The following is an 18046-nucleotide window of genomic DNA, read 5'->3' on the forward strand; positions in this document are numbered from 1 at the left end:
CCTGTCTTCCGTGACACTGACTATCCCTCCCAGTTTGGTGTCAAATCGCCTCCTTTGCTTGACCGAAACGAAACTCCCCGTCTTGATTTTTTGGGGGAAAGTCAGCCAAGCTACAGCAGCAGCAGCTGGTGTTTGGTGGAGAGGGAGGGAGGGAGACCGCGCCGTGCTTCCTGGGAAACGTAGTCCTTCTCGGAGCGCCGCGCGTGCCCAAGGATCCCGTCCTCGGACTCCATCTCCCGGCGGCGCGCGGGGCGGCAGGCAGGCGGGAGCGCGCGGGGGGCGGGCGGGTTGGTAGGAGCGGCTTGCTCCGCGCGAGCCTCCCTTTACGCACAGCCGGAGACTCGCATTGTATCCTATCGGGCCAAAAGGGGATGATGTCACCTGCGGGCTGGTAAGGCGAGGGGAGGCAGGCGCTGCTGCCGTTGCTGGTGGCGGCGGCAGGAGGAGGAGGAGGAGGAAGCGAGATCGAGCCTGGTTCCCGGGCTCCTTTTGTAAGCAGCCGGGGACAGAAGGATCAGAAGCAGCCGGAGCGGGCTTCGCCTCCTCCGGGATGGAGCGAGCGCCAGGTAAGCCTCTCCTGCGCCTCTCGCCATTCATCGGACGCGCCGCTCGCTTGGAGAGCCGGGCCGGGCTCTGCGTTTTTACGCACGGGGCCGGAGGAAGCGGCGCTACCTTCCGGGGAGGGGGAAGCGCTGGTGGGGAAGGTGAGCTCCGGAGCAGCGCTTTCCTTCTCCCTTTTCCTCAGGGGAGAAGGACCCCGAAGGAAACGGACTATTTTGGGGGGTGGCGGCATGGGGATGCGGTGTCCGCTCGGGCGAACAGGGGGCGGGTGGGGTGGGAAAGGGAAGCGCCCAAGCCTGCCAAGGGGGCGGCACGGGCTGGGAACAAAACCAGCCAAACTTTAAACTCCCAGCCTTTCCTTGGGAGGGGGAGATCTCTCCGGGCGCTGGAGGCTCTGTATCTCTGGGAACAGCTGGGGGGCGGCGGCTGGGGAGGGGGCGCCCTGGGTTTGTGCGGCTTCCCCGCTGCAGTTTGCGCCGGGAGGAGCGATCCTGTGTGTGTGTGTACGTGTTTTTGTGCCTGTGTGTGGTTTTTTTGGCTAACAAAAGGGGCAGATGCGGAGAGGGCGGGTGGAGAGAGGCTTCGCTGCTCCCTTTCATTTCGGCTGCGGCTTTCTTTTCCTTTCAATGGGACCGGCCGGGATGGGGTGGGGTGTCGGTTGGAGAGAGGGAGAGGTCGAGTAGAAAACCTCCTCCACGAGTTCTCTCACTCTCGGTCTCTTTTTTGGGAGGGGTGTGTTAAAATGTGCTCTCACCGCACCCCTACCCCACCCCTCGGGTTCAAAGGTGCCTGGAGCGGGGGGGGGGCGGGTTGGGGAGGAGAGTTTTGATTCCTGCGGATTTCTTGGGGTGGCTTTTCTCCATCCAGGGGAAAAGGAGGCGTGGATGTCTCCACTGGTTTCAGCAATACCGCAGTATGGGAGCGTGTGTCTGCACGCGTGTTGCCACCTCGGGATCACAACACCTTTCCCCCGTTTCCCCCCCCCCCTTCCCAATTACCTTTCCTAAAGAGTTGAGCTGCACACTTGCAGAAGGGGTTGCAAAGAAAGAAAAAGAAAATAAAGGCAAGAACGCCTCCTGGTTGCGGACAGCTGCTCCCTCCCCCCCTCTGATGTTTTTTACAGTCCCTTTAAGAACATGATAGCCCCCCCCCCCACCGCCGGATCAGGCCAGTGGCCCATTTCGCCCAGCATCCTGCCCTCATATTGACCAGCTGGATGCCCCCATGGGAAGCCTGCCAGCTAATATTAATGACTACGCTAATATTGAAATGCTAATACCCGGTGTCTAAGGAATTGGAATCCTTAACGATGAAGGAATTGGATGTCTAGGAGACAAAAGTTGCAAGGCGGAGGCAGTGCTGCCTTTTCAGAAATAGGAGTTTGGAATGCCATTCAGAAAAAAAATTGAGACTTCCATGTTTACGCATGCACAGATGCACTCTTCCTTTTAAAAAAATACTGTTGCTTCACATTTTCAGGGCAGGAGCTGGACATGTCTCGATCTGTGCCCTCCCTGTGTTTCGATAAAGAGCAGGCAGGGTTCCAGATAATCAGCTATTTAAACCTATTTTCTCCAGGGGGAAAGATGGGCTAATCAGGTTTTTCTTTTCCCTCCCCCTGTGGAAGATGCAGAAACTGCTGTTGGCTGTTCCTGCCACCTGGTCTCTCTATCTTCCTTCCTTTCTCTCTCCCCCAAAGGATTTAGGGAGATGAGGCTTGCTTCCGCTCTTCGCCTTATTATACCTAGGTGCACCTTTAACATACCCACTGAGGGATGTGGGTGGTCTTTCCCTGCTCCCCAGATTCAGTTGCACAATTGCTTGGGCGGCAGGCCATCAGAAAACCTAGTGGCCAACTAGGTGAGGCAGGAATTGCCTGTGTGCATATAGATGTATCTGTTGAATTTCAGTTCTGTTTTCTCCTATGTGCGCTGCATGCTGTGTCTCCCCCCCAGCGATAACAAAACCTCATCCGAGTTGAGGATTTTTGAAGGAGAAAGTGTCTGCAACAGGAGAGAGAGAAAGAGAGGGGAGGGGGCATTGGAAATCTGGTTGCTATGGTTACTCTTGCAGTTGGAATCATTGCGATTTTTCACGCACAGAGCCCCCTCCCCAGTAGATCTGGAGTCTTCTCCACCCCTTTGCCTGGTAACTGGGAGGGTGTGGTCTCCCCCCCACACACAAAATCTCTCAAAAGACAGAATTCAGATGAGTGTCTGCGGTCTTGAGTCTTGTGACGGCTGTGTTTCATTTTATGGTCAAAAGAAAAATGAGTGTCTGCCTGTAGCCGTTTCATAGCTTTATTTTATTTCATGGCGACAGCGCAACTGAGAAGCCCATTTTGCTCTCTCTCCTTGCTCTGTCCCTATATTAAAGCAGGGAATATGGGTGGTTTGGGCGTGTGTTGTACAACACGCTGTGAACAAGGAAGGCTGCTTTATTAGCAACGGGTGTGGGTGGGTTCCCCTGTTACGTTTGTGGAACAGCCTTGAGTACCTACTCATTTGCTAGAGCTGTCTCTCTGCAGATGCGTAGGCAGGCATCGCACACTCTTAATCCCATGGGGTGTTTCCCTCTACTCCTCCTCCTCTTCCTCCTTGCTGACTCCACTCCACGGTGACACTGTTGCTGCTCATTGGCACTTGTTGCAAGAGACAGCGGGGAGAAAGACGCTTCGGCTTTGTTCTTCTTGCACAAGCTCTGCGTCGTGGGGAGCCTTGCAAAGCCTGGGTGGAGGCCGAGACTGTCGGAAGAAACTCTTGCGGAGAGGGCGTTGTGAAATAGCTTCGTTGGTTACATTTTCTTACATGAGTTAATAGCTCGCCTTGCTTCCCATCATGGAAGCCAGGGCAGTGTGTTTTATGCAGTGTTAGAAACTCAGGTATATAAGCTAGGCGCCAAATGGCTCCTTAAACCAAGGCTGCAGTCGCCAAAGCAGAATGTCTAGTTGCCATTTGGGGGCAAGACGGCTCCAAAGTCGTCTTTTTCAAATGATGAACTGACTGTGATTGCTTCTCAGTTAAACATCTGGCTAGTTCAGATGGCTACCTTGAGCTAGTTTAAGAGCTTTGAGAACTTAAAGAAGAAAAGTCACTTGATCCAGGGACAGTCCACACAAATATTGACCTATTCCGACCTCTTTTTCTTAATGTTGACACTGACCATTCATAATGTAAGAATATTCTTCACAACTGGGAGCAGGGCAGTGGGGTGGGGGAAGTCAAGACAAGCTACAGGGACTAACTAGAATATTGTTCACTGCTCCTGCTCAGGCTGCACAGAAAAACAGGCATTTTGGTTCCTGAAATTTATTCTGATGGTGCAGATAAAACATAACTGATAGAGATCTACAGGATGGGGTGTTAGTGTGTGAAAACAGTCCAGACCCAATGATCCCCAGATGGTGGAGATGTCAGGCACCATCCTGGCACCCAGGAATCTTCACTTGGTCGCAAGTGGCTGATAGCTGGGTGCAAAATGCACCTGGTGCCTGGCTAATTTCAAACACTGGTTATGTGTAGCTCTGGGGTGCTCTTCCACCCAGGCACTGGCCAGATGTGGCCCTCTGCTTAGCTTAGGTGGTGGTGGCCTCATTTGCCTTCATACCATCCTCTGCGATTGTCCTGGGCTTCTGTTCTGCAGCGATGTACTATAAGAATTTTGCTCAGAGCTCTTCATTGTATCCGGATGTCGCCCCGCACTAAAACTTGCTTTGTAATTTCATTTTCTCTGCAGGATCTATGTAAATATATACAAATGCAAAGTCTTCTTTTTATACTCAGCGTAAGGTGTGGTCATAGTTCAGCAGCAGAGCAAGTGTAGAAGGCAGAGGAGGAAGAAACCGCTGCCTGGGGCCTTGGATGTCGTCTGCTAGTGACAGTAGACAAGGCTGGCCAAGACAGACTAACTGTCATAGCACAGACACTCTGTGTAAGTCATAGCTTCACCCAAAGAATCTGGGATATGTGGTTTGTTAAGGGGGGGGCAGGATTCTTGTTGTGGTTTAGTCGTTTAGTCATGTCCGCCTCTTCGTGACCCCATGGACCAGAGGACACCAGGCACTCCTGTCTTCCACTGCCTCCCGCAGTTTGGTCAAACTCATGCTGGTAGCTTTGAGAGCACTATCCAACCATCTTGTCCTCTGTCGTCCCCTTCTCCTTGTGCCCTCCATCTTTCCCAGCATCAGGGTCTTTTCCAGGGAGTCTTCTCCTCATGAGGTGGCCACAGTATTGGAGCCTCAGCTTCAGGATCTGTCCTTCCAGTGAGCCCAGGGTTCTTAGGAGACCCCTATACTCCCCTTGCAGAGCTACAATTTCCATAGGGCACTCTGGGCATTGCTGTTCTGCGAGGGGAATAAGGGTTTCCTTAACAACTCTCAGCTCCCTTAACAAACTGCAGTTCTCAGGATTCTCTGGGGGAAACCCACGGCCGCCTAAAGTGGTATGATATTGCTTTAAATACATAGTGCAGATGGGGCCCAAGTCCAAGCAAAGGAAAAAGGAGAACAGTCTCTGATGCTGACTGGTAGACCTGTGTGTCCTAGCTCTGTGCATTTCAGAATAACGCTTCTTTCAGAATCACGGAAAGCTTGCAAGGCCTAGAAATTCGGGGAGGGTCCGTCCTTAAAATCTGACCGACTCAATGGCCAGCTTGAGAGAGTGGCAGAGTCTCCTCCCTCCCCAGGCATCTGATTCCAACATATATGGCCAACAAGATTTGTATGCATGTACATAAAGGTAAAGGTACCCCTGCCCATACGGACCAGTCTTGACAGACTCTGGGGTTGTGCGCCCATCTCACTCAAGAGGCCGGGGGCCAGCGCTGTCCGGAGACACTTCCGGGTCACGTGGCCAACATGACAAAGCTGCATCTGGCGAGCCAGCGCAGCACACGAAACGCCGTTTACCTTCCCGCTAGTAAGTGGTCCCTATTTATCTACTTGCACTTAAGGGTGCTTTCGAACTGCTAGGTGGGCAGGAGCAGGGACCGAGCAGCAGGAGCGCACCCCGCCGCGGGGATTCGAACCGCCGACCTTTCGATCGGCAAGCCCTAGGCGCTGAGTCTTTTACCCACAGCACCACCCGCGTCCCTGTATGCATGTACATACCTGGATGTGAAATGGACATGTGGCTGTGTCATTTGCACAAGATGTTGGCCAACAGTCAAGAGCATCCTTATCTCGGAAGCTTCAAGTGAGCAACATGCGTTTATAATCCTTATCTCTTTTGAGTCCAGTAACCCTGTGAATGACATGATGACGATTCCCTGCCTTTTTATGTAGGGATTGGTGACTCAGCCCAGTCTCCTGTTGAGTTCAAAGACGGGCAGGGAGTTGAACTTGGGCTGTTGAGACCATCGTGCTACTTGATGCAGCTCCAGGCTGGACAGTAGATATTCTCACTCGGCTGATGTGTTGCCAATTTTGATGTAGCTGAATTGACGCTCAGTCCATGTTCAGGCCAAGGGGCTGAGGCAACATTGATGTTAGCGGGAACTGACAGGCTTGAAACAACATCTCAGGAACAGGCCGTATGGTATTGGGGAATAAGTCCCAAGTTTCTGCAGCGGTCAAACAATAGACCTTAAATCTTTTACTGGAAGGATTTTGCAGGGAGTGACATTTGCATTGAGATGTACCACATTCAATTGTCATCATGGACTTCTTTTTAACATTAGGGGGACAGAAAGAGCATGATGGGAGTTGCAGGTGGGAGGATGATGGGAATTTCTTTTTATTAATTGCATTTATATCCCACCTTTTCCTCCTCAAGGTGGTGTATATGGGTCTCCCTCTCCTCATTTATGTCACACAAAACAATCCAGAATAAAATTCACGCTTCAAGGAGAATATTTCAGATCCTTCACTAAGCGCTTTCCCCATATTTATTTGTCTACTCAATTTATAGTGCTGCCCCATAGCAGAAGTACTATAAGAAGCCATTGTGGTGTAATGGTTAGAACAGGGGTCAGCAAGGTTTACCTCGCCTGGGCCAGTTTACTCCCACGGAGATTGCTCCATGGGCCGGATCGCATCTGCGCAGACGTGATTTCCGGTGTCTGTGCAGACGCGATTCCGCGCGGGGACTCACTAAGTGGGTGCCTCAGTTTGGGGGCGGCTTGTGGGCCTTTTAAACAACCCCTGTGGGCCACTTCTGGTCCTGGTTACTGACCCCTGGGTAAGAAGAAGAAGAAGAAGAAGAGGAGGAGGAGGAGGAGGAGGAGGAGGAGTTTGGACTTGATATCCCGCCTTTCACTCCCCCAAGGAGTCTCAAAGTGGCTAACAATCTCCTTTCCCTTCCTCCCCCACAACAAACACTGTGAGGTGAGTGGGGCTGAGAGACTTCAGAGAAGTGTGACTGGCCCAAGGTCACCCAGCAGCTGCATGTGGAGGAGCGGAGACACGAACCCGGTTCCCCAGATTACAAGACTACCGCTCTTAACCACTACACCATGTTGGTGTTGGACTAGGACCTGGGAGATCAGGGTTCAAATCCCCACTTCGCCCTGTCTAAATCGTGCCATCCTTTTCTCCCTCTGTCGAAATATAGGCCAGTTGCAAGCTCCTTGCAGGCAGGGACCTGTTCTCATATTGCTCTGACACGCCGTGTATATAGGTGGCACTGTCGGTGATAGAACGATTGTGCCCACAGTCTTCCAGCATGGCCAAAAGGCCTGGGCACCCTGCCAGCCAGTCACTGTCCTTTAAGCCTGTCTTCCCAAAAGTTGGGGTTGCCGACATCTTTGCAAAACCGCCTTTTCCACGCATTCCTTCGCAGCATCTTGGGCGATCTCTGCTTGCCTCGTTGAGCTGGTTGTTTCCCCGGCTTTGTGTTAAACAGAGATGAGGAAGCAGAGCTTCCCCCACTTTCTTTCTCTGTTTGCTGGTGGTTTGATTGCTAATTCTGCCATCTGTGTAAAGAGAGACTGCGTAGCTCTAGGCAGGGGTGGAGACTGGGCTTTTGCAAGAAATCCAGGGTGGTTTATTATTGATTACAGAGCTTGTTGCAAATCCGCAGAGCTAGCATTTGCTCCCTGAAGAAACGCTCGCTTGGGTCTCTGCTAAGCTAGGACTGCTTCCAAGTTGTTTGGTACAGGTGGGGGACATTGAGCACATTCTGTTGCCATGTTCAAATTCCACATCCTCCTGGATCAGATCCAAGGCTTGCTTTTGCACATTGTTCTCTTTTTAGCAGGGGCTAGCCAGATTTTTATGGGAAGCATACAGGTAGCAAGAAGGCAACATGCCCCATCCCTGTCCCCCAGGAATAGATGCCCCCCATGGCCAATTGGAGGGCTGTAGAATTGGCATTTGAAGAGGAAGCCTGAATCCTAAAGGCTTACAGACGGAGGTTCTTGCATTGCAGGGGGTTGGACTAGATCAGAGGTAGGCAACCCAAGGCCTGGGGGGGCCGATCCGGCCCGATCGCCTTCTAAATCCGGCCCATAGATGGTCCGGGAATCGTGTGTTTTTACATGAGTAGAATGTGTCCTTTTATTTAAGATGCATCTCTGGGTTATTTGTGGGGCAGAGGAATTCATTCACACACACACCCCAATATAGTCCACCACCCCCCAGGTCTGAGGGCAATGGACCGGCCCCCTGCTGAAAAAGTTTGCTGACCCCACTAGATGAATCTTTGGGTCCCTTCCAACTCTACAATTCTGTATTAAAATATCCTGTGAGATGGCAGGCAGCCTTGGGGAGGAATCTGAGTTAACCTAGCAAAAAGAGGAGAGACCTAATAGTGTCTGGTCCATTAAGGCAGGGTTTCTTGAACTTTCGTCTCTGGGTGTTGTTGGACTCCAACTCCCATCATCCCTAGCTAGCAGGACCAGTGGTCAGGGATGACGGGAGTTGTAGTCCAACAATAGTTGGGGACCCAAGTTTGAGAAGCACCTTAGTCTGCCCTCAACCACCCTGCACCTGCCTGTCTGCCTTCTTCCTTTGAAGCAGTCCAGAGGAGTGGAGCTGGTTGTCGGGTTTCTCAGCCTCAGTGTTGCTCTTCTCGAACTCAGCAGGATGGAGATGAAACTAGAACTTCTCTTTCTCCAGGGAGATCAAGCTGGCATCCATGGTTCTCTTCTGCCTCATTTCATCCCCACAACAACCCTGTGAGGTGGGTTAGGCTGAGAGGTAGTGTCTGGACCTAGGTAACCCAGCGAATTTCATGGCCAAGTGGGGATTTGAACCCTGGTTTCTCTCAGGTCCTAGTCCGACACTCTAACCACTACACTGGCTTACTACCCCTGGTTGACTCTGTCTATTATCATGCTCTGTACAGTTGTACCTTGGTTCTCGAACGTAATCCGTTCCAGAAGTCCATTCGACTTCCAAAATGTTCGAAAACCAAGGTGTGGCTTCCGATTGGCTGCAGGAGCTTCCTGCACTCAAGTGGAAGCTGTGTCAGACGTTCGGCGTCCGAAAAACGTTCAAAAACCGGAACACTTTCTTTTGGGTTTTTGGCGTTCAGGAGCCAAAACGTAGGAGTACCAAGGTGTTCGAGAACCAAGGTACGACTGAATTATGTTTTTATTATTATGCTCCATAAAATATGTTCTTAATGTTGTGCACTGCCCTGGGATCATTGGATATAGTACAGTATATAAATTTAATAATAATAATAATAATAATAATAATAATAATAATAATAATAATTTTTTATTTATACCCCGCCCATCTGGCTGGGTTTCCCCAGCCACTCTGGGTGGCTTCCACCAAAATATTAAAATACAATGGTCTGTATTTTGTGTGTGGTGTAGTGTGGTATAGTGGTTAAGAGCGGTGGACTCATAATCTGGGGAACCGGGTTCGCGTCTCCGCTCCTCCACATGCAGCTGCTGGGTGACCTTGGGCCAGTCACACTTCTCTGAAGTCTCTCAGCCTCACACACCTCACAGAGTGTTTGTTGTGGGGGAGGAAGGGAAAGGAGAATGTTAGCCGCTTTGAGACTCCTTAGGGTAGTAATAAAGCAGGATATCAAATCTAAACTCTTCTTCTTCTTCTTCTTCTTCTTCTTCTTCTTCTTCTTCTTCTTCTTGTTAAACAATAAAAGCTTCCCTAAACAGGGCTGCCTTCAGATGTCTTCTAAAAGTCTGGTGGTTCTTCTTCTCTTTGATATCTGGTGGGAGGGCGTTCCACAGGGCAGGTGCCACTACCAAGAAGGCCCTCTTCCTAGTTCCCTGTAACCTCACATCTCACAGTGAGGGAACCGCCAGAAGGCCCTCGGCGCTGGACCTCAGTGTCTGGGCAGAACGATGGGGGTGGAGACGCTCCTTCAGGTATATAGGACCGAGGCCGTGTTTCCATGTGTTTCCATGCTCTGGATCAGAGTATTCTCTCCTATACTGCTGTTCCTGTAGCTTCTCAGAATTTGTCATCTTTTTGTTCCCCCAAGCAGCTGAGCTAAGCATGCAGCAGCCCAGAACTGGTCCGACCATGTGTTGGAAGGGTGGGATAAAGGAAACTTGACATGTGCACAACACCTTGCGGGGTCAGGACCAACACTCGCAGGTGTGTAGTTATTCAGTTATTTTACAAGCGATGCTCCCAAGTTTTTATTGCTATTTTTAAAAATGCAGTGGGCTTCCAAGATCAGAAGCTGCCTTTGAAACGACACACGGTGTTCTCCTTGAAGTAGCTTGTATTTACGGTCTGTTCACGGGAGTTATTGCTGCCTCCGCCTCCCGCCTTTCTGAAAATGTGGCAACCTTTCTTTTTTTGATAGGGGAGAAGCTCAGCTGGGAACGGGGTGGGCCTTTCCAGCAGCGACTTAATCAGTTCTGCAGGGACTAAAAATAACTCTTCAATGCCACGGCTTATCACAGAAGTGAAAGCAAACCTGGATCCCAAACAGGCCTTGTTTTGTGTGTGTGTGTCTGAGAGAGAGAGAACGGCACTTGCGTACCGAGACATACAACTTGCAAAATGTAGGACTGGAAGATGGTATGGAAGCAGTTGTGTCCACAGGGAAATACAGTGGATGCTCGGGTTATGAACGTGATCCATGCAGGATGCACGTTCACAACCTGTGTCTGCGCGTCTGTACACGTGCAGGTTGTGATTTGGTGCTTCTGCGCATGCGCAAAGCGCAATTAGCACTTCTGCGCATGCGAGACCGCCGAAACCCGGAAGTAACCCATTCCGGGTTTTGGCGGTCCGCAACCCGAAAAAAACGCAACCTGAAGCGTCTGTAACCCGAGGTATGACTGTATCCTATTTTGGGGGAAGAATGCTTGCGGACATCACATGCTCCTGAAAAACACAATGCTGGCTAACACTCTGTGGCAGTTAATTCATTAAAATAAATAATATCTAATAAATGTGAAATGGGATGTGGGTGGCACTATGGTCTAAACCACAGAGCCTAGGGCTGGCTGATCAGAAGGTCGGCGGTTCGAATCCCCGCGACGTGGTGAGCTCCCAGCTTCTGTCAGCCTAGGAGTTCAAAAGCACATCAAAGTGCAAGTAGATAAATAGGTACCACTCCAGCGGGAAGGTGAACGGCGTTTCTGTGCGCTGCCCTTATTCGCCAGAAGCGGCTTAGTCATGCTGGCCACATGACCCGGAAGCTGTACGCCGGCTCCCTCGGCCAATAAAGCGAGATGAGCGCTGCAACCCCAGAGTCGGTCACGACTGGACCTAACGGTCGGGGTTTCCTTTACCTTTTAATAGATGTGAACATAAGAGCTGCCCTGATGGATCAGTCCAGCAACTTGTTCTCACTGCCCCAGGTCTTTAGCAAACCCTCCAGCAGGACCCCTAAGCCCAACTGCACCCTCCCCACTTGGGAATTGTAGAAACTGGTATTCAGAGTAGAGATGAATGGATCTGTCCATCTTCACTCTCTTGGTTTCTCATCTTTCCAGTTGTAAATTCGGTTCTCCACATTTCTGTGTTTCTTTTGGATTGAAAATTATTGTTACCGTTATCATTATTTATTTGCATACCGCCCAAAGCTGCAGGTCTCAGGGCAGCTGCAATGTAAAATCACAATATAAAAACATGAAATACATAATAAAAAACAAAACAAAAGCAAATCAATAATCCCCCCAACACATTTTAAATGTGCATTGGATGTCAAAGGCCTTGTTAAAGTGGCCTAAAGGTGTAAAGTAATAATAATAATAATAATAACAATAACAACAAAACAACAACAACAACAACAATAATATATTTATATCCCGCCCTCCCCAGCCGAAGCCGGGCTCAGAGCGGCTAACAACAGTGAAAATAACACAGTTTACATAAAATCACAATCAATTAATTGAAATACCTTCTAAAATCAATTCATTCTAAAATCAATTCAAAATCAAATTAATGGCTAGAGTACTATGAGGATTACCAAAGGAGGGGGGTCAGGCCAAAGCCCTTGGCCAAAGCCCTGGTGGAACAGCTCTGTCTTGCAGGCCCTGCGGAAAGATGTCAAGCCCCGCAGGGCCCTGGTCTCTTGGGACAGAGCGTTCCACCAGATTGGGGCCACAGCCGAAAAAGCCCTGGCTCTGGTTGAGGCCAGCCTAACCTCCCTGTGGCCTGGGATCACCAAGATGTTTTTGTTTGAAGACCGTAAGGTCCTCCGTGGGACATACCAGGAGAGGCGGTCCCCACAAATGGGGAGCCACTGCAGAAAAGGCCCTTTCTTGTGTTGCTGCCTTCTGGACCTCTCGTGTAAGAGGCACACAGTTTCAGTTAGGGGTGGCGGTAGGAGCCAGTTCAAAGGCTACAGAGGTCCTGGCTTTTAGGGAATTGTGAGTTGCCTTCATTTCTTCCTGACTATCAATAATGACCCAGAAACTCATACATCTAGGTCAGGGCTCAGCAAACTTTTTCAGCCTTTTTCCATCCTTCAGACCATGTGGTGGGCTGGACTATATTTTGGGGGCGAAATTGAACGAATTCCTATGCCCCACAAATAACCCAGAGATGTATTTTAAATAAATTCAACTCATTTAAAAACACGCTAATTCCTGGACCGTCCGAGGGTCGGATTTAGAAGGCGATTGGGCCGGATCTGGCCCCCGGGCCTTAGTTTGCCTACCCATGATCTAGGTTGAGTGCATTGCAGGGGGTTGGACTAGACAACCTTTGGAGGTCCCTTCCAATTCTACGATTCCAGGAGTGTACGACTGCAGCATGTCCCCAGCAGCATGGGGCTGGAGCAGCCTTTGTGTCTCCCGTTTCCAGGAAACCCTTGTTCTCTGCTAGCGTAGCAGATGATTGCGTAGTGTTCTGCTTGTGCTGTTTTGGTCCCAGAAACCTACTTTGCATCTCCAAAGTAGGTTATGTTTATGTTTTCCTGGCTTCCCCCTCAGCCTGTCACTTTCTCTCTTTCTCCCTGCCCCCCCCCCCTTCTCCCCCCATCTGCCAAGTGGTTTTTCCTGCTACAGCTCCTGGAGGTGTGAAAGAGATTTGCTGAAGGGCGGTCAGCCAAGGTGGCTCACCTGCTGTATCCTTCTGTCTGGGTTCCTGTAAGTGCCGGCCTTTCCTGGAGTTGTTAGCAGTTCCTAGGCTCTGGGCTGAGTCCCTGGACAATCCTTCTCTCTCTCTCTCTCTCTCTCTCTCTCTCTCTCTCTCTCCCGCCCCTCTTCCTGCACCAGACTTCCAGGTTAAAAACTGCTGAAACATTTGCTCCTGCAAGGAAAGAGCTATGCTGGTGCTCTCAGAAACCTCTCCCTCTTGCCTGGAAACCTGCATAGATTCAGAGCCCTGACTGAGGTTTCGCCAGGCATTGTCCCGTGTGTTTTGGGAAGAGGTGGAAAAACAATTCCTTATGGCCTAGAAACTTGATTAAAACAAAAAAAACAAAACCCTGAAATGACATTACAGTGGTATCTCTGGTTGCAATGGGATCTGTTCCGGAGGTCCGTTCGCAACCTGAAAAGAGTGCAACCTGAAGTGCCGTATTTGCGCAGGTGCGCGGCGCAGTTTGGCGCTCGTGTGCATGCTTGACTGGTGAAACCCAGAAGTACTGGAAAGGGACGCAGCCTGAAAAGACGTAACCTGAAGTGTCCATAACATGAGGTATGTAATTCATGTTCTGAGCCTTGTATTCAGTCCCACAATCTGAAACTGTATAAAGGTAAAAAGGCTTAACGGAACACTGAAACCAGAGCAGTGCACAGAAACATTGTTTACCTTCCCACCGGAGCGCTACCTATTTATATACTACTTGCACTTTTTGGCATGCTTTCGAACTGCTAGATTGGCAGGAGCTGGGACAGAGCAACGGGAGCTCACTCCATCACGAGGATTCGAACCGCTGACCTTCTGATTGGCAAGCCCAAGAGGCTCAGTAGTTTAGACCACAGCACCACCCACATCCCTATGAAACTGTGTAAGGTGACTGTAAATGCAATTGTAGTCCTGATCTTTGTTTCGGGAGCTGTTCAGCTGTGTATCTCTTGGGAGTGTAAGAAACTCAGAAAAATAAGCTAATCGCCAAATGACGAGTTAAACCTAGTTTACAGTTGCTGCAGCGGAATAGCTGGGCGCCTTTTTTTTGCAAGGAAATTCCTTCTTCTTCCTATTATTATTAATTTCATTTCTGTACTGCTTTATATTTTAGAGGAAAAATCTGAAAGCGGTTTACAACACATTAAAACTTCAACTAAAACAATTGTGAATGAAAGAAATTCAAGCTTTCTGGAAAATATTTCACATCCTTCTCTTTGCTTTCCCTGTATTTATTTACCTACTTCATTTATAGAGCTGCCCCATAGCAGAAGGACTCTAGGAAGCCATTATGGTGTAGCGGATAGAGTGTCAGACTAGGACCTGGCAGACCAGGGTTCAAATCCCTACTCCTTGGGCCAGTCACAGCCTCTGCTTAACCTACCTTAGAGGGTCATTGTAGGGATTAGCTGAGAATTGAGGGTGAACCGTGTACTCCTTGGATAAAAAGGTGGAGGATAAATGCAGTAAAAAGGGACGCGGGTGGCACCGTGGGTTAAACCACAGAGCCTAGGACTTGCTGATCAGAAGGTTGGCGGTTCGAATCCCCGCAACGGAGTGAGCTCCCGTTGCTCGGTCCCTGCTCCTGCCCACCTAGCAGTTCGAAAGCACGTCAAAGTGCAAGTAGATAAATAGGTACCGCTCCGGCGGGAAGGTAAACGGTATTTCCGTGCGCTGCTCTGGTTCATCAGAAGTGACTTAGTCTTGCTGGGCACATGACCCGGAAGCTGTACGCCGGCTCCCTCGGCCAATAAAGCGAGATGAGCGCCGCAACCGCAGACTCTGCCACGACTGGACCTAATGGTCAGGGGTCCCTTTACCTTTAAATGCAGTAAATAAGATATTCGGTTTAGGATTAGGGTTAAGGTTAAGAAAGCTGGAGGGGTCAGCCAGATGAAGATGCCAGTCTCCAACCTGGCATCTAGAGATCTCCGTGTGGTTGGAACTGGACCCACGCCAGTCGCAAAATGCGCCTGGTACCTGGGGGGATTTCAAACACTGCTTGACATGGAGATCTAACCCACCTCCATCCCTATAGAGGTGCCCTTGGGATTTCTGTATACAACTATGGTATGCATGGCACATCTGGACTGAAGTTGTGGATTATTATTATTTTAGATGAGTCTGCAATGAGAATTCCAGACAACCGGACCCTAAAACAAGACACCTGTAGTTCTTTCTCACTCAGCAATCGGGTACTAATTTAATCGATTTAAACCGGGGTTATATAATTTCAGCGATGCGGGTGGTACTGTGGTCTAAACCGCTGAGCCTCTTGGGCTTGCCGATCAGAAGGTTGGCGGTTCGAATCCTCGCGACGGGGTGAGCTCCCATTGCTCGGTCCCAGCTCCTGTCAACCTAGCAGTTCGAAAGCACACCAAAAAGTGCAAGTAGATTAATAGGTACCGCTACGGTGGGAAGGTAAACGTTGTTTCCATGCGCTGTTCTGGTTTTGGTGTTCCGTTGCGCCGGAAGCAGCTTAGTCCTGCTGGCCACATGACCTGGGAAAACTGTCTGCGGACAAACACCAGCTCCCTCGGCCTGTAAAGTGAAATGAGCGCCGCAACCCCAGAGTCGTCTGCGACTGGACATAACTGTCAGGGGTCCTTTACCTTTTTACCTTTTTAAAAATATAATTTCATCAAAGTGGTTTCACTAAGTCATTGGTAGTGCAAAACTGCGGGAATACTGTATAGAACCTCACTAGGAAAGTAAGTAAGCAGGCTGTGGAATCTAGCAAATTGGCATTCTGTTCTGACCTTGGGAATGTCTTAAAAGTAGCTGTGGAGCCTTATCTTTATGTATAAGAAGGCTGGGAACACAGTTAAAAATGCATAAACATCCTAAAAATCTCGCTGGCTACAAAAGTCTTGCTGATTGTTTCCTCCTCCCTTCTCGAAGAAGAAAGAGAGCAAAAGGTTTCATAGTTTCAGCAAGCCCAGGGGTTGATTATATGTAGCACCTTTCACAAATTAGGGTTTTTGCAATGCTTCTGGGTTTCTGCCTTGATACCTATAACCCCCCCCCCCTCAATATATATAGTGCATTTTGCCAGTTTTACAGCTCACCAGGTTTAAGCAGAAGGTGGTTTCTGTCTGGTGGTTGAACCTGATTTTAAAAGGAATGACTTAAGTGTGACACTTAAAAAAAGAAAAGAAAATCTTTGTTGATGCTGGAAAATCTACATGGGTTTGCTTCTGTAGCTGGGTAAACAGTGCTAGTATCAAACCCCTTTTGCTGTTCTTAATAATGAAAAGGGCTTTGTATCAAGGCAGTTTCACTTCAGCCTGTGGGTTTGCATCTGCAAAACGTGGCTTCAAGCCTTTTGCTCAGTCTTGTGCTGCAAAAATGGTTAGTGGTTGAACCATCCAACGCTTGGTGCATTCTGTTTCACAGTACAGTCGTACCTTAGATCCCGAACACCTTTGTAGTTGAACGTTTTGGCTCCCGAACGCCGCAAACCCGGAAGTGAGTGTTCCAGTTTGCAAACGTTCTTTTGGAATCTGAAACGTCGGACGTGGCTTCTGATTGGCTACAGGAGCTTCCTGCAGCCAATTGGAAGCCGCGCCTTGGTTTCTGAATGTTTTGGAAGTTGAACAGACTACTGGAAAGGATTCCGTTCGACTTCCGAGGTACCTCTGTAATCAGAAGAGCTGATGTCAAAGGATCCAAAAGTGACGTCTGCTATGATATTCCTGTGATAACTGCTAACACCGCCTGCTTAAAACCCCAAAAGTGAGGCAGGACGCAACGCCCTGCTTTAACTGTATTCACCCTGAAAATCAAGATCAAGCGAGGTTTCTGCCCTACCTGAGCTCGCCTTAGAACACCTGCATTACGGTTCAACAGGTGTACTAACCCCAGTCAGACTCCCTCCCTGATGCGCTTCCTGGAGCAAGAACTGAGAGCCCCCCTTGGGACTCAACCTGCCCACCGACCTCTCCGAGAAAGTGAAAAAACAAAAAGACTTGATATCCCTGTCTAACTAGTCCCTAGTTAATTAGCATCATGCTGACGAATCCTCGCGGCATGTGATCTATAGCCTACTTGTATCACATGATTTAAGTCTCTGCTGTTTGATATTCTCTGCTACATAACCATCCTTCTTCCTTTGGCCAAACACCACCGTGTAGAAAGTGCATTAATCCATAGGTAGATGGAGTTTGAGTAGTTTTTCATAGAATCAGAGTTGTAGAGTTGGGAGGGACCCAGAGGGTCATTTCATCCAGCCCCCTTCCTTTTTTTATGAAATCCTTTTTATTTGATTTTACAAATGCAGTGGTACCTTGGTTTACGAACTTAATCCATTCCGGAAGTCCGTTCTTAAACCAAAACTGTTCTTAAACTGAGGTGCGCTTTCCCTAATGAGGCCTCCCGCCGCCGGTGCCCTTCCACTATTTGGGTTCCGTTCTTAGACCAAGGTAAAGTTCTCAAACCAAGACACTACAGTGGTACCTCGGGTTAAGAACTTAATTCGTTCTGGAGGTCCGTTCTTAACCTGAAACTGTTCTTAACCTGAGGTACCACTTTAGCTAATGGGGTCTCCCGCTGCGCTGCCAGAGCACGATTTCTGTTCTCATCCTGAAGCAAAGTTCTTAACCCGAGGTACTATTTCTGGGTTAGCGGAGTCTGTAACCTGAAGCGTCTGTAACCTGGTCCATGGGGTCACAAAGAGTCGGACACGACTAAACAACAACATTATTCTATAATCTGTATTTTATATCAATCCATATTGTCCATAATATTTGTTACATTACAAGTGAGATTAAAATTCTTCTAATGTTTTCATTTGCTTGCAATGGTCTCTTAAATAGATTATAATTTTTTCTCATTCTTTTGAAAAGTTTTTTATCCTCTTTGTTCCTTAGTCAGCTTTGCCATTTCTGCATAGTCCATCAGCTTAGCTTGCCTTTGGTCCCTGGTAGCGACTGTTTCTTCTTTCCATCCCTGGCCTAGTAGCATCCGTGCAGCTGCTGTCGCATACATAAAGAGAGTTTTCTGGTCCGTTGGAACTTCTGTACCTATAGTTCCTAATAG

General features: G+C 49.2%; 1 protein-coding gene across 2 annotated transcripts in view; it reads left to right on the plus strand.

Moving 5' to 3' along the window:
* The first annotated feature begins 317 nt into the window (after window positions 1-317).
* The window catches only part of DAAM1 (dishevelled associated activator of morphogenesis 1), a 184461-nt gene continuing 166732 nt past the window's right edge, over window positions 318-18046 (plus strand). The window contains exon 1 of one of the 2 annotated variants that reach the window (XM_081191534.1): window positions 318-566. The gene's annotated coding sequence lies outside the window, so the exon portion shown is untranslated. The remainder of the gene's footprint in view (window positions 567-18046) is intronic. The other variant, XM_081191535.1, reaches the window with a different exon arrangement.

The sequence above is a fragment of the Podarcis bocagei genome (assembly GCF_964188305.1).
Source record: "Podarcis bocagei genome assembly, chromosome: 1".
Taxonomy (NCBI): Eukaryota; Metazoa; Chordata; class Lepidosauria; order Squamata; family Lacertidae; genus Podarcis; species Podarcis bocagei.